Source organism: Neoarius graeffei, chromosome 1, assembly GCF_027579695.1.
Source record: "Neoarius graeffei isolate fNeoGra1 chromosome 1, fNeoGra1.pri, whole genome shotgun sequence".
In the NCBI taxonomy this organism is placed as follows: Eukaryota; Metazoa; Chordata; class Actinopteri; order Siluriformes; family Ariidae; genus Neoarius; species Neoarius graeffei.
The window spans coordinates 106,661,731-106,676,135 of record NC_083569.1 but is presented as its reverse complement, the minus strand read 5'-3'; the positions used below and the strand labels follow the sequence as shown (position 1 = coordinate 106,676,135).

At 44.7% G+C, this 14,405-nt stretch overlaps 1 protein-coding gene across 2 annotated transcripts in view; it reads left to right on the top strand.

Annotated features, from left to right (window-relative positions):
- phlpp1 (PH domain and leucine rich repeat protein phosphatase 1) overlaps nt 1-14,405 on the top strand; it is a 165,289-nt gene that overhangs the window by 57,358 nt on the left and 93,526 nt on the right. The window lies entirely within an intron of this gene.

Sequence of the window (14,405 nt, the reverse complement as noted above, 5' to 3'; positions counted from 1 at the left end):
AGGGCACTCGCTGTTCAGGGCGGAGTGATCTGGAGCGCAGGAGGAAGCGCTGAGCCGCACCGAGGTTTATTTACACATTTCAACCTCCTTCAGGCGCTTAAACTCAGCGAGAACATGAACATCACAGCCAGGTGTGTTTATCTGCTGGAGAAGGTGTTCGCTTGCCATCCTTCCACTTGCAAGTGGTGAGTGACTTGCGCATGCCCGATATGCACTGGGATCGTGTGACGTGCCGTCTGATTAGTCATGTGATTAGCGTATCCGTGTATTGGCGTTGCCGTGTGCACGCGAATCATTTTAAAAACGTTAATCTGATGATCCGCTGATACGGTCTAATGTAAACCCCACCTCAGACAGTAGAGCCTAAAAGAAGCGAGGGAGATCGTCACGGTTTGTAGCAAAATGGGCAAATGCAAGTTTAACGGCTGCTGGCTTGAACGCAGTGATTTCGTAGACTGGTTAAAACGTGGACCGAACAATCCGTTTGAGGCGTACTGCACATTGTGCAAAAGAACACTCAAACTCAGCACCCTGGGTGTAAAGGCACCGGAATCGCACGTGAAAACGGAGAAGCGCCAGGCTGCCCATAAAAGTCTGCAGCAATCGCATGCCATCACTCAATTTTGTTCACCGTTGTCAGGTCCAAGCGCATCTCGAGACGGTGTATCAGCTAACTCCGTGCGAACTGTAACGCTACAACACGCAAACCGTACGGAATCGAACGCCTCATCCTCAAGTGATTTGCGGGATGTCTTTGGCTCCACTGCAGCTTAGTTCCTCATTAATGCAAGAGCGCACCCTAGGGATGCAATGAGTTCATCGGTGAATGATGATAAATTTTGTTATTTCGAAAGTAATTCAGGCTCTCCCAGTTTTCTTTATTTTTTTGTGCAGCATAAGTCTTAAATTTAACCTGCTATGGTCTTAAAAAGGTCTTAAAACGTCTTAAATTGAACTTGTTCAAGCCTGCAGACACCCTGTAAAATGTACAGTGTGAAAGCGAACCGCACCAAAATGAAAAAATAAAAAAAAAATTGGTTCGGGCCAAAGCAAGTGAACTATCGAACTATCCTGGTCTGAATACACTGTTAGTGTCCGTGTTCAATATAAATCAAATCTATTAATTAATTAATAAATAAATAAGAATAAAAAAAAACCTTTAATAAAGTGTGTGTGTGTGTATGTATGTGTGTGTATATATATATATATATATATATATATATATATATATATAAGTGCTGTCAAGTGATTAAAATATTTAATCGCGATTAATGTCGCGACTGTCATAGTTAACTCGCGATTAATCGCAATTTAATCGCACATTTTTGTCACATGAAAAACCATTGTAATTCTCTTATCAGCATAAAAAAGTGAATGGGCTTGCTCACCGTTCGAACTACGGGGGTACTCGGGGGATCCGAGATCCCCTGAAACAGACATGAGATCCCTTGAAAACATGATTTGGGAAATGTTGGGGGGTCTCTAAAATATTGGCAAAATGATGTTTATTGACATAGCAATCGTGTGTAACGGGAAGCATTTGCATATCCGAAGCGAGCGCGCGATGGAGATCCGCGCTCTGAGACAAGCGCAAGCACACACACACACACCCCCCCAGGGAAAAAAACGGACCCCCCGAAAATATCGGCATAGTTCGAACACTGGTTGTACCAATGTTTTTTTTTTTATTGCAGAGCATAACACGTCTTGTCACAGCCACTGCAAAGTGGGGCTGGAGCCGCCGATGGGAAAACGAAACCTAAGCCGAGCACCGTGGCTCTTCGGGGGAGGGCAGAGGACTCTGGCTGTGCGGGGCGTGGCATCATGTCACAGAGCGTTAATCTCGCGATAAAAAAATTATCGCTGTTAAAATTGAGTCAAGTTAACACGTTAATAATGCGACATTTTTGACAGCACTAATATATATATATATATATATATATATATATATATATATATATATATATATATATATATATTTTATTTTTTTTTTAATCATGTTAGCTATTTTTTATTATTTAATTTTTTTTATTTAAGCTCTACCTTTTTTTTTTTTTTTTTTTTTAATATTTATACATATTTAGATTTTTTTTTTTTTTTAAACACAGTTTTGTATTTGGGTTATAGTTTTATTGTGTGTCTATCCAGCCAAATTTTCGATTCTATACACACCCGTGTACACAAGTCCGAGTCGCGGCGTTGTTCCATTTGCATGCTGCTTTTGGAGTTTTTGAAATAAATAAATAAATTTTAAATTATTTTTTTTTAAAAAAATCAAAACTATTATTATTAGTTCAAGAACTAATTTGAACGTGAAAGACGTAGATGTCGAAACGTCAGTCGCCGCAATTAATTAGAAGGTTTTAAAGTGTTGGGTTTGATTTCTATTCTTTTCCTTCAGTTTATTATCATGTACAGTTTGTTGAACAATACATTAAAGTTTCTGCAGAAGAAAACTGATTATTTTTATGATGGTAAGGGGAAGCCATGGCCGAATGGTTAGAGAAGCAGCTTTGGGACCAAAAGGTCGCTGGTTCGATTCCCTGAACCAGCAGGACTGGCTGATGTGCCCTTGAGCTGCTCTGGCAAGTGTGGTGGCGGGCGGACCTTCTGTCTGATTCGCCAGAGAAAAACTGATCATGTGATCATCAGTTTGGGCGAGAACCCGGCCATAACAGCATTATTATTATTCAATATAGCGTTTTATTTTCTGATGTTTTAGTTAAGGTGTGTGTGTGTGTGTGTGTGTGTGTGTGTGTGTGTGTGTGTGTGTGTGTGTCTGTCGCTGCTCCAGCTCCGTCGTCCTCACTGCAGCATCCTCCGCCAGATCAGATAACCTCTCACTGCTTTGCTTTGAAAGACAAATTGCTGTGGTTAAGGACGCGGATAGTGTGTGCTGTGATCAGGACGTGTGCTCAGGTGCCCGTCCTCTCTCGTCTCCCACACAGTAAGAAGAAGAATAATCAGGCTTTACACAAGAAGAGCTGTTCATGGAGGAGTCCAACAGTTACTCAGAAAAACCTTTAAAAAATCAAAGTTCATTTTCAATGTCTGCTTTTATATACACACACACACACACACACACACACACACACACACACAGAGAGAGAGAGATTTGTGTTATTTCAATAATGATGAAATAATAATTAAAATATGTCTGAATAACGGGTGGTGTAGTGGTTAGCGCTGTCGCCTCACAGCAAGAAGGTCCGGGTTCGAGCCCCGTGGCCGGCGAGGGCCTTTCTGTGCGGAGTTTGCATGTTCTCCCCGTGTCCGCGTGGGTTTCCTCCGGGTGCTCCGGTTTCCCCCACAGTCCAAAGACATGCAGGTTAGGTTAACTGGTGACTCTAAATTGAGCGTAGGTGTGAATGTGAGTGTGAATGGTTGTCTGTGTCTATGTGTCAGCCCTGTGATGACCTGGCGACTTGTCCAGGGTGTACCCCGCCTTTCGCCCGTAGTCAGCTGGGATAGGCTCCAGCTTGCCTGCGACCCTGTAGAAGGATAAAGCGGCTACAGATAATGAGATGAGATATCTGAATAATAAAAAATATATATATTCTCTGCCCCCTCCTCCCTCACCCCTCTCTCTACTCCGTCTCTCTCTCTCTCTCCCTGTCCCTTACACTCTCTTGCTTTCTCTCTGTCTCTCTCCTCTGTCTGTCTCTCTTCTGTCTCTCTCTCTTGTCTGCCTCTGTCTTGCTCTTTTCCTTCTGTCTGTCTCCTCTGTCTCTCTCTCTCCTCTGTCTGTCTCTTAAATCTCTCTGTCTCTCTCCTCTGTCTGTCTGTCTCTCTTCCCTCTGTCTTTCTCTCCCTCCTCTCTGTCTGTGTCTCTTCTCTATCTCTCTCCTCTCTCTGTCTCTCTTCCCTCTCTGTCTCCTCTGTCTGTCTCTCTTCCTTCTCTCTCCCTCCTCTCTTTCCTCTGTGTCTCTCTCCCTCCTCTCTGTCTGTGTCTCTTCTCTCTCCTCTCTCTGTCTGTGTCTCTTCTCTCTCCTCTCTCTGTCTGTGTCTCTTCTCTCTCCTCTCTCTGTCTCTCTCCTCTATCTGTCTCTCTCCTCTGTCTGTCTGTCTGTCTCCCCTCTCTCTCTCTCTGTCTCTGTCTCCTCTCTCCTCTGTCTCTCTCTCTCTCCTCTGTGTCTCTCTTCCCTCTCTGTCTCCTGTGTCTGTCTTTCTTCCCTCTCTGTCTCCTCTGTCTGTCTCTCTTTCCTCTCTGTCTCTCTCCTCTGTCTCTCTCCCTCCTCTCTGTCTGTGTCTCTTCTCTCTCCTTTCTGTCTGTGTCTCCTCTGTCTCTCTGTCTCTCCTCTGTCTCTTTCTCCTCTGTCTGTCTGTCTCTCTTCCCTCTCTGTCTGTGCCTGTCTCTCTTCCCTCTCTCTCTGTCTGTGCCTGTCTCTCTTCCCTCTCTGTCTCTCTCCTCTCTGTCTGTCTCTTCTCTCTCCTCTGTCTGTCTCTTCTGTCTCTCTCCTCTATCTGTCTCTCTCCTCTCTGTCTCTCTCTCTCTCCTCTGTCTGTCTGTCTCTCTTCCCTCTCTCTGTCTGTGTCTGTCTCTCTCCTCTGTCTGTCTGTCTCTCTTCCCTCTCTCTGTCTGTGTCTGTCTCTCTCCTCTGTGTCTCTCTCTCCTCTGTGTCTGTCTCTCTTCCCTCTCTGTCTCCTCTGTCTGTCTCTCTTCCCTCTCTCTCCCTCCTCTCTTTCCTCTGTCTGTCTCTTCTCTCTCCTCTCTCTGTGTGTCTCTTCTCTCTGTCTCTCTCTCCTCTGTCTGTCTCTCTCTTCCCTCTCTCTCTGTGTCTCTCTCTCTCTCTCCTCTGTCTGTCTCTCTCTCTCCTCTCTCTGTTTCTCTTCTCTCTCTGTGAAGAGTACAAAAGTTAGTCAGAAAAACCGATAGAAATTTCAAAGCGAAGGTTAAAGGAAGGTGTAAATTCCCTGTGAAGGTGGAACTCCGCCCACAACGCCATCAAAATTCACTTTAAAGTTCTGCTTTACACACACACACACACACACACACACACACACTTATTTCAACAATAATGATGAAATAATTAAAATATTCATGTCTGAATAATAAAAAATAAATAAGGTTTGTTTTTATTTAAAAAAAAAAGATGAAATACAGAATTTTAATGAGTTAATGAACAGAAATCAGCTGCTTTGATAATTCAGCTCCTCTTTCAACATCACCAAGCGAACTGGACATCACATCTCGAAAGTAAAACACAAAAGGGAATAAATATTTGTAAATAAATAATTATGATGAATCGTAACTGGCAAATGTAAAACTGTAAAAGGTCTGGGGGGGTTAACACTTTTTTTTTTTTTTGGTACAAATTTACAAAGTAAATATTTTTTAAAAGGTCTGTTTTGTCGTTGTGAATTTTTCAGAAATAAAAAAGAAAATTACGGAAATAACGTTGAAACATCACCAAGCGAACCGTGCGTCAAATATCGGAAGGAAAATCAAGTGAATGAGTGATTTACTACCAAATAATCATGACTGATTCATAAATAAATAAAAAAAAAATACAAAAGGTTTGGGATTTTTTTTTAACTTTTTTTTTTTATTGTACAAATTTACAAATAAATTTTTAAAAAGAATCCGTTTTGTCATTCTGAATTTTGTCAAAATGAAAATGACAGAAATTTAATTTAAGAAATGAGACTAGAATTATTGAAATACTCAGATGCAAAAATAAATAAATAAATAAGGTACACAAAACATAATACGCTAAAACTGTTTAGTAGTTGTTGGTGGTCAAATGGCCAATTAAAAAAAATAATAATAATAAATAAGTAAATAAATATTTAACAGAACTTTCCTAAAGTTAGGGTTAAAGTTGTCGGTTTTTATCCGAATTATTAAAATTGTATGAGAGAGAAATTTTGCAGAAATAAAGAAAATTACAGGAAATTAATTTGTAAAAATGCAGATTTATTAAAAAAAAAATCAGAATAATACAAGAAAGGCACATCGGAATATGTGCTTCTGCAAACACACACACACACACACACACACACACACACACACACACAAAGGCGTGTGCGTCCCGGTCCCTCGCTGTGCGAATGACCTCATGTTTCAGTGAGGCTCCTTTTGTTTTGAGTCACGGCCCGGACGCGTCAGAATCCGGAATCACGCCTGAACGAGGAAACGACTCGAGTGTCCTCCGGAGTCATGTGACTCAACTCGAAGCCGCGTGTTCACGCTCGATTTCCTCGCCGTTTTCTCAGGACTCTGAATAAAGCCTTTCCGAGATAAACAGCGTGACTGTGTCGCTCCGCCTCCAGCCCCTCCCCCTGCTGGGTCCGTATCGGGTTTCAGCAGTTTGCTGTGGCGCTGGAGGGAAGCGGATCCTGTCCTCAGGGGCCTTCCGGCTCTCCTGCAGCCCATCCTTCAGCGTCGGCTCGATCCGCTGACTCGGAGATTCACACGAAACCAAGTGGCATCACGTGACCATCACCTCTCGGCGTTCGGCCCTCTCCGTCACAAACGCTGAGCCGACCAGCATCAGAAACGGCGTGCTGTGGTCGTGATTGTCGCATTAAACTTTTCCCAGTCGTCATAGCAATGAGGTTAAAGTATCCGTGTACACTGCGTTCCATCACTGCAGCCGGCGGCGGTGATTCTCTGGCATCTGATCCACAGCCACGTCCGCGTTCAGAAAGAGTTCACGCTCACACTTGATTAAGTTGTCCGTTATGTGGGTTGGACACGGACGCAGAACGTCTGCCGAGTGAAACGCAGAGCTCCGTGCGTTCCCAGAGGTACAGCGATTAATTAAAGAGCGTCGACGACGGGGCTTTCAGCTGATTTAGACGTAAAAACTGACAGTTTTCTTCCTGCACGGCTTTCCGCCATAAATCAGTGGGTTTATCATCAGTTCATCTCGCGACGGACGGATCCTAAGCCCCTCCTCTGTATTTTATTCCACAGGACGGAATTTGAAGGAGAAGCAGCTTTGCTGAAATTTCCAAACGGCTAACTTCCTGTTTTCAAACTCGCAGACTAACAACTTCCTGAGACTCACGAGTCAGAATTTGATGCACAATTTAAAGGTTTGGGAATGATAGCACCCCCTAGAGGTGATTCAGAAAATATGGAGTTTTTTTTTTTTTTAATTTACTCTCACGTAATTTCAATCTGGTTACGTCACACTGTTGCCGCGATACACCTTCACTTCCTGTTCGGAGACTTCGTGATCAGAGTTGTGCGTTCCGGCCCGCGCTCATCGAACAGTCTGCACAGACCGAGTTTTAAAGAAAAGATAGTGAAAATGGCGTTTTCCTTGGCGTTCAAAATGACCGACTTCCTGTTTTAACGCGACACGCGGAACCTTCCAGCGACTCGGCTGCAAGAAGAACCAGGATCGGGACGGATTCAAGTTCTAGCGCCACCTAGAGGTGAAATGAAAGGACGTCTCGGAGTCCTTTCGGATGACGTCTGGTTTGAATCTCTCACTCCATCGCTGAGACGTCACGGACGAAGCGCCCCGGAGATCAGAAGTCCCGCGGCGGGTTTTCTTCAAGGTTCTCTTCTGGTGCTGCTGTCCAAATTCGGGGGACGGTTTTGGGGAAGGAATCGAAATGGCAACTCTTCATTCTTTCGTTCTTTTGCCTTTTCTTTCTTTCTCTTTTGATCTTTCTTTTTGTCTTTCTTTCTTTCACCTTTCTTTTGCACTTTTTTCTTTAACCCTTTTTTCTTTTTTTGTCTTTTGCTTTTTTCTTATTTTTGCACTTTTGCACTTTTCTCTTTTTTCGCCTTTTTTTCCCTCTGGCCTTTCTTTTGCTTTTTCTTTCGCCCTTTTCTTTCTTTCTTTCTTTCTTTCTTTCTTTCTTTCTTTCTTTCTTTCTTTCTTTCTTTCTTTCGCCTTTCTTTTTCTTTTGCCCTTTTCTTGTCTTTCATTCGCCTTTTGCTCTTTCCTTGTCTATTTTTTTTTTGTTTTTTCTTTTTCTTTTGTCTTTTTCTTTCTTTTGCTTTTTTTCTTACTTTTGCACTTTTCTTTTTTCACCTTTTTCTTTCTTTTGCTCCTTTCTTTTTTCACCTTTTCTTTTGCCTTTTTCTTTCACTTTTCTTTTGCCCTTTTTCTTTCTTTCTTTCTTTCTTTCTTTCTTTCTTTCTTTCTTTCTTTCTTTCTTTCTTTCTTTCTTTCTTTCTTTCTTTCTTTCTTTTGCTCTTTCCTTGTCTTTTCTTTCTTTGGCCTTTCTTTTTTCTTTTTCCCTTTTCTTTTGTCTTTCTTTTGCCTTTCTTTTGCTCCTTGCAGAAGGTTTTGCGTTGGGTGAAGGTTTTGCGTTGGGTGAAGGTTTTGCCTTTGGGTGAAGGTTTTGCGTTTGGGAGAAGGTTTTGCGTTTGGGAGAAGGTTTTGCGTTTGGGAGAAGGTTTTGCGTTTGGGAGAAGGTTTTGCGTTTGAGAGAAGGTTTTGCGTTTGGGAGAAGGTCTTGCGTTTGGGAGAAGGTTTTGCGTTTGGGTGAAGGTTTTGCGTTTGGGAGAAGGTTTTGCCTTTGGGTCAAGGTTTTGCGTTTGGGTCAAGGTTTTGCGTTTGGGAGAAGGTTTTGCGTTTGGGTGAAGGTTTTGCGTTTGGGTGAAGGTTTTGCGTGAAGGTTTTGCGTTTGGGAGAAGGTTTTGCGTTTGGGAGAAGGTTTTGCGTTTGGGTGAAGGTCTTGGGTTTGGGAGAAGGTTTTGCGTTTGGGTGAAGGTTTTGCGTGAAGGTTTTGCGTTTGGGAGAAGGTTTTGCGTTTGGGAGAAGGTTTTGCGTTTGGGAGAAGGTCTTGCGTTTGGGAGAAGGTTTTGCGTTTGGGTGAAGGTTTTGCGTTTGGGAGAAGGTTTTGCCTTTGGGTCAAGGTTTTGCGTTTGGGTCAAGGTTTTGCGTTTGGGTGAAGGTTTTGCGTGAAGGTTTTGCGTTTGGGAGAAGGTTTTGCGTTTGGGAGAAGGTTTTGCGTTTGGGTGAAGGTCTTGGGTTTGGGAGAAGGTCTTGGGTTTGGGAGAAGGTTTTGCGTTTGGGTGAAGGTTTTGCGTTTGGGTGAAGGTTTTGCGTTTGGGTGAAGGTTTTGCGTTTGGGTGAAGGTTTTGCGTTTGGGTCAAGGTTTTGCGTTTGGGTGAAGGTTTTGCGTGAAGGTTTTGCGTTTGGGAGAAGGTTTTGCGTTTGGGAGAAGGTTTTGCGTTTGGGTGAAGGTCTTGGGTTTGGGAGAAGGTCTTGGGTTTGGGAGAAGGTTTTGCGTTTGGGTGAAGGTTTTGCGTTTGGGTGAAGGTTTTGCGTTTGGGTGAAGGTCTTGGGTTTGGGAGAAGGTCTTGGGTTTGGGAGAAGGTTTTGCGTTTGGGTGAAGGTTTTGCGTTTGGGTGAAGGTTTTGCGTTTGGGAGAAGGTTTTGCGTTTGGGTGAAGGTTTTGCGTTTGGGTGAAGGTCTTGGGTTTGGGAGAAGGTCTTGGGTTTGGGAGAAGGTCTTGGGTTTGAAGAAATGTTAGCCTGCGGTCTGCCACTCGGCACAAGTAACACGAGTTCAACCAGTGGTGCAATCCAGACAAACCTGTTTACTGAGGACAAAGTTCTACAGAGACCGCGACTACACACACACACACACACACACACACACACACACGAGTAAACATGGCAGGCCTCAGTGTTCCTGCTGTTGAAGAGTTCCCTGTTAGGAGAACAGCACGTGATGAAGGGGGTGGGCTGAGTAGATGAGGGGTGGGATGAGTAGATAAATCATGAAGATTTTGTGTTGGGAGATTTGGAGAACGTTTTGCGTTTGGGAGAAGGTGTTGCGTTTGGGAGAAGGTTTCAGTTAGTGAAGGTGTGTGTCTCCCCCCGCGTTGATGCCCTGGATCACTGCAGACGTGTTTGGACTTGCGCGTGAGAAACGTTAGCCTGCGGTCTGCCACTCGGCACAACACACGAGTTCAACTAGCGGTGCAATCCAGACACACCTGTTTACTGAGGACAAAGTTCTACAGAGACCGCGACTACACACACACACACACACACACACACAAGTAAACATGGCAGGCCTCAGTGTTCCTGCTGTTGAAGAGTTCCCTGTTAGGAGAACAGCACGTGATGAAGGGGGTGGGCTGAGTAGACGAGGGGTGGGCTGAGTAGACGAGGGGTGGGCTGAGTAGACGAGGGGTGGGCTGAGTAGACGAGAGGTGGGCTGAGTAGACGAGGGGTGGGCTGAGTAGATAAATCGTCATGTCTCTCTGCCCGCATGATGCATCACTTTATTTTTGACACTTACTGCAGAGACTGTGACTGCAGAGACAACACAGCACATTCAGTCTGTCCAGTGTCTCATTTCTCTTCAGTGTGTGTGTCTCTCTCTGTCTGTCTCTCTCTCTCTCTCTCTCTCTCATTTCTCTCCAGTGTGTCTCTCTCTCCAGTCTCACTCCAGTGTGTCTCTCTCATTTCAATCCAGTGTGTGTGTCTCTCTCCAGTCTCACTCGTGTGTTTCTCTCTCATTTCTTTCCAGTCTCACTCCAGTGTCTCTCTCTCTCCTCTCACTCCAGTGTGTCTCTCTCTCCAGTCTCACTCCAGTGTGTTTCTCTCTCATTTCTCTCATCTCACTCCAGTGTCTCTCTCTGTCTCTCTCTCTCTCTCTCTCATTTCTCTCCAGTCTCTCTCTCCAGTCTCACTCCAGTGTCTCTCTCATTTCTCTCCAGTGTGTCTCTCATTTCTCTCCAGTGTGTCTCTCTCTCTCCAGTCTCACTCCAGTGTCTCACGCCAGTGTCTCTCTCTCCAGTCTCACTCCAGTGTCTCTCTCATTTTTCTCCAGTGTCTCTCTCTCTCCTCTCACTCCAGTGTGTCTCTCTCTCTCCAGTCTCACTCCAGTGTGTTTCTCTCTCATTTCTCTCCAGTCTCACTCCAGTGTCTCTCTCTGTCTCTCTCATTTCTCTCCAGTCTCTCTCTCTCCAGTCTCACTCCAGTGTCTCTCATTTCTCTCCAGTGTGTCTCTCATTTCTCTCCAGTGTGTCTCTCTCTCTCCAGTCTCACTCCAGTGTCTCTCTCTCCAGTCTCACTCCAGTGTCTCTCTCATTTTTCTCGTGTGTCTCTCCAGTCTCACTCCAGTGTCTCTCTCGTGTGTCTCTCTCTCCAGTCTCACTCCAGTGTCTCTCATTTCTCTGCAGTGTGTCTCTCTCTCTCCAGTCTCACTCCAGTGTCTCTCTCGTGTGTCTGTCTCTCTCTCTCTCTCTCTCTCCAGTCTCACTCCAGTGTCTCTCTCATATTTCTCTCCAGTCTCTCTCTGTCTCTCCAGTCTCACTCCAGTGTCTCTCTCATTTCTCTCGTGTCTCTCTCTCTCTCTCTCTCTCTCTCTCTCCAGTCTCACTCAGGTCACTCTCTCATTTCTCTCCAGTCTGTCTCTCACTCCAGTGTCTCTCATTTCTCTCCAGTGTGTGCCTCTCTCTCCAGTCTCACTCCAGTGTCTGTCTGTCTCTCTCTCTCTCTCTCTCTCTCTCTCTCTCTCTCTCTCTCTCTCTCTCTCATTTCTCTCCAGTGTGTCTCTCTCTTATTTCTCTCCAGTGTGTGTCTCTCTCTCATTTCTCTCCAGTGTCTCTCTCTCCAGTCTCACTCCAGTGTCTCTCTTGTGTGTGTGTCTCTCTCTCTCTCTCTCTCTCTCTCTCTCCAGTCTCTCTCCAGTCTCACTCCAGTGTCTCTCTCATTTCTCTCCAGTGTGTCTCTCTCATTTCTCTCCAGTGTCTCTCTCATTTCTCTCCAGTGTCTCTCTCTCATTTCTCTCCAGTGTCTCTCTCTCCAGTCTCACTTCAGTGTCTCTCTCTCCAGTCTCACTTCAGTGTCTCTCTCATTTCTCTCCAGTCTCACTCCAGTGTCTCTCTCCAGTCTCACTCCAGTGTCTCTCTCGTGTGTCTCTCTCCAGTCTCACTCGTGTGTCTCCCTCTCCAGTCTCACTCGTGTCTCTCTTATTTCTCTCCAGTGTCTCTCATTTCTCTCCAGTGTGTCTCTCTCTAGTCTGTCCAGTGTCTCTCATTTCTCTCGTGTCTCTCCCCAGTCTCACTTCAATCTCTCTAGTCTGTCTCTCTCTCTCATATCTCTCTCGTCTCTCACTCCAGTCTCTGTCTCTCTAGCCTCTCTCCAGTCTCACTCCTGTCTGTCTTTCTGTCTCCTCTCTCTCTCTAGTCTCACTCCATTGCCTGTCAGTCTCCCTCTGTCTCTCTTTCAAAAATGTTGAATGTCCTTATCCAGTATCTCTCTCCCAAGTCTCTTTATCCAGTTTCTTTCCAGTCTCTAATCTTTTTATTGAGCCTCTTTCAGTCACTTCATCTATGCTCACGCTCAAATATCTTTACCCAGTCTCTCTCCTTTTCGAGTCTCTTTATCCCGTCTCTCTTTCCCAGTTCTCTTTATCTCATCTCTTTGTTGTTTGTCTTCTTATCTTGCCTTACTCCAGTGTCTTTCCCCAGTCTCTCTCTGTCCCAAGTCTCTTTATCTCGTCTCTGTATCTCTTTTACCGGTTTAGTTTCTCTCCATTTTCTCTCTCTCCATTATCTTTATCCATTTTTTTCTCCAGTATATCTCTTTCCAGTCTCTCCATTCCACGTATGTACTCTCTCCAGCATCCTCTTTCAAACTTGTGCTCTCTTTCTCTGTCTATCGTTCTATTCACCCTCTTTTCCAGTCTCTCTGTGTGTCTGATTCTGTCGTTCCTGAATCTCTCTCCAGTGTTTCTGCCTAAATTTCTTTTTCAGATCTTGCTCTCAAAACATGCCTTACTTCCTCCCTCTCTCTCTCTCTCTCTCTCTCTCTCTCTCTCTCTGGTGTTATATAACAGGCAGCTCAGGCTCTTCTGCCAGCATTTTATTACTGAGGAACCACTCAGTTCATTCAGGCACGCGCGTGTGTGTGTGTGTGTGTGTGTGTGTGTGTGTGTGTGTGTGTGCGCGCTGCACTCTGAGCACATTAACACGAAGCTGAACTCTGTGTTCACCTGGACTCTGCTCACTCCGACATGAAAAGTGAGTGTCTTCCAGCAGGGTGTCGGGGAGCAGTGCATGATGGGATTGGATTGGCGCAGGGCCGGAGTGTGTGAACATTAACCAGCACGCAGCCTGGGCCTCGACATCACAATCAGCTGATTCTGTCCTGGGTTTGGCCTTTAGGACATGCGAGACCTGCGTGGAGGAAAACGGGAGATAGTAGAAAAATAAAAGATTTTACACTACGTTCACACTGCAGGCTGAAGTGACTCAAATCCGATCTTTTCGCCCATATGTGACCTGTATCTGATCTTTTATTGACAGTGTGAACGACACAGATCCGATTTTTTTCAAATCCGACCCAGGCCGTTTGGATATGTGGTCCTAATTCCGATCCCTATCCGCTCTTTTCATATGCGACTTCAGTCTGAACCGCCAGGTCGCATTCATCCGACTTACACGTCATCAACAAGCCACAAACGTCACTATTCTGCGCTGAAGTAGGCGGCGGGTCTCTCAAAAAAAGTTACAACAACATGGCTTTGATGTTCCTTTGAACGGAGGTTGCAGTCACTACCCCGCAGAACGCCTGAGCCAGAACCCTTGCCCTCTTCCTTCTCAACCTCCTCCTTAACATCAGGCTATTGTGCATGTTCTGGCTCCGTCGCAACAACAACTGCATCATCGCCAGGTACTCCATGCTGGCTACTGTCATACACAGGAAACTTTCGGTTACTTCCGTAAACACTGGCCATGCTCACTGCGTGTGACGTCGTCGTGTCCTGCAATGCGCATGCGGAACACTTTTAGGTCGCTTTTCGTTCATACTGAGGATCACATTAGGGCTGTAACGATACACCCAACTCACGATTCGATCCGTATCGCGATTTTTGACCCACGATTCAATACGCCCACGATTTTTTTTTTTAATGTTTTTTTAAAGTAGTAAATTTGACTTATTAACATTTACTTACTTACATTAACTATTTAATAACAAATAATTCAGACCACTGCAGAGAATGAGTAATATGTATGCAAAAATGAACAAATGTAAATCCAAAGACTGTTTTATTTCTCAAAATAATACTGTTGAGCCGGAAGCTCTGTTTTTTTCAGTTCTGAAAAAGTCATTTTTCCAAATCGTGTAAATCCGTTAAGATTTTTTTTTTGGGGGGGGAGTGGCTCTCTCACTGTCTCACTCTCATAGGGCCAATGATTTTCTGTGATCGCGGAAAACAGATGGAAATTACGGAATTTTTATGGTGAAACGTTGCTCGCGTGTCAAAATGTAACTGCCGCAGAAGGCTTCCGCCCAAGCAGACATGCCTTCAGTGTTGCCAGATATTGCTAACGTTTTCCACCCCAAAATATGTTCAAAACCAGCCAAAAAGCACCTAAACCTGCCCAATCTGGCAACGCTGCATGCCTTTCCGGTCAAGTGATTGTGATTGGCTTGTGGCACACCTAGCCAGCCAATGAGCTGCTTGTTTACA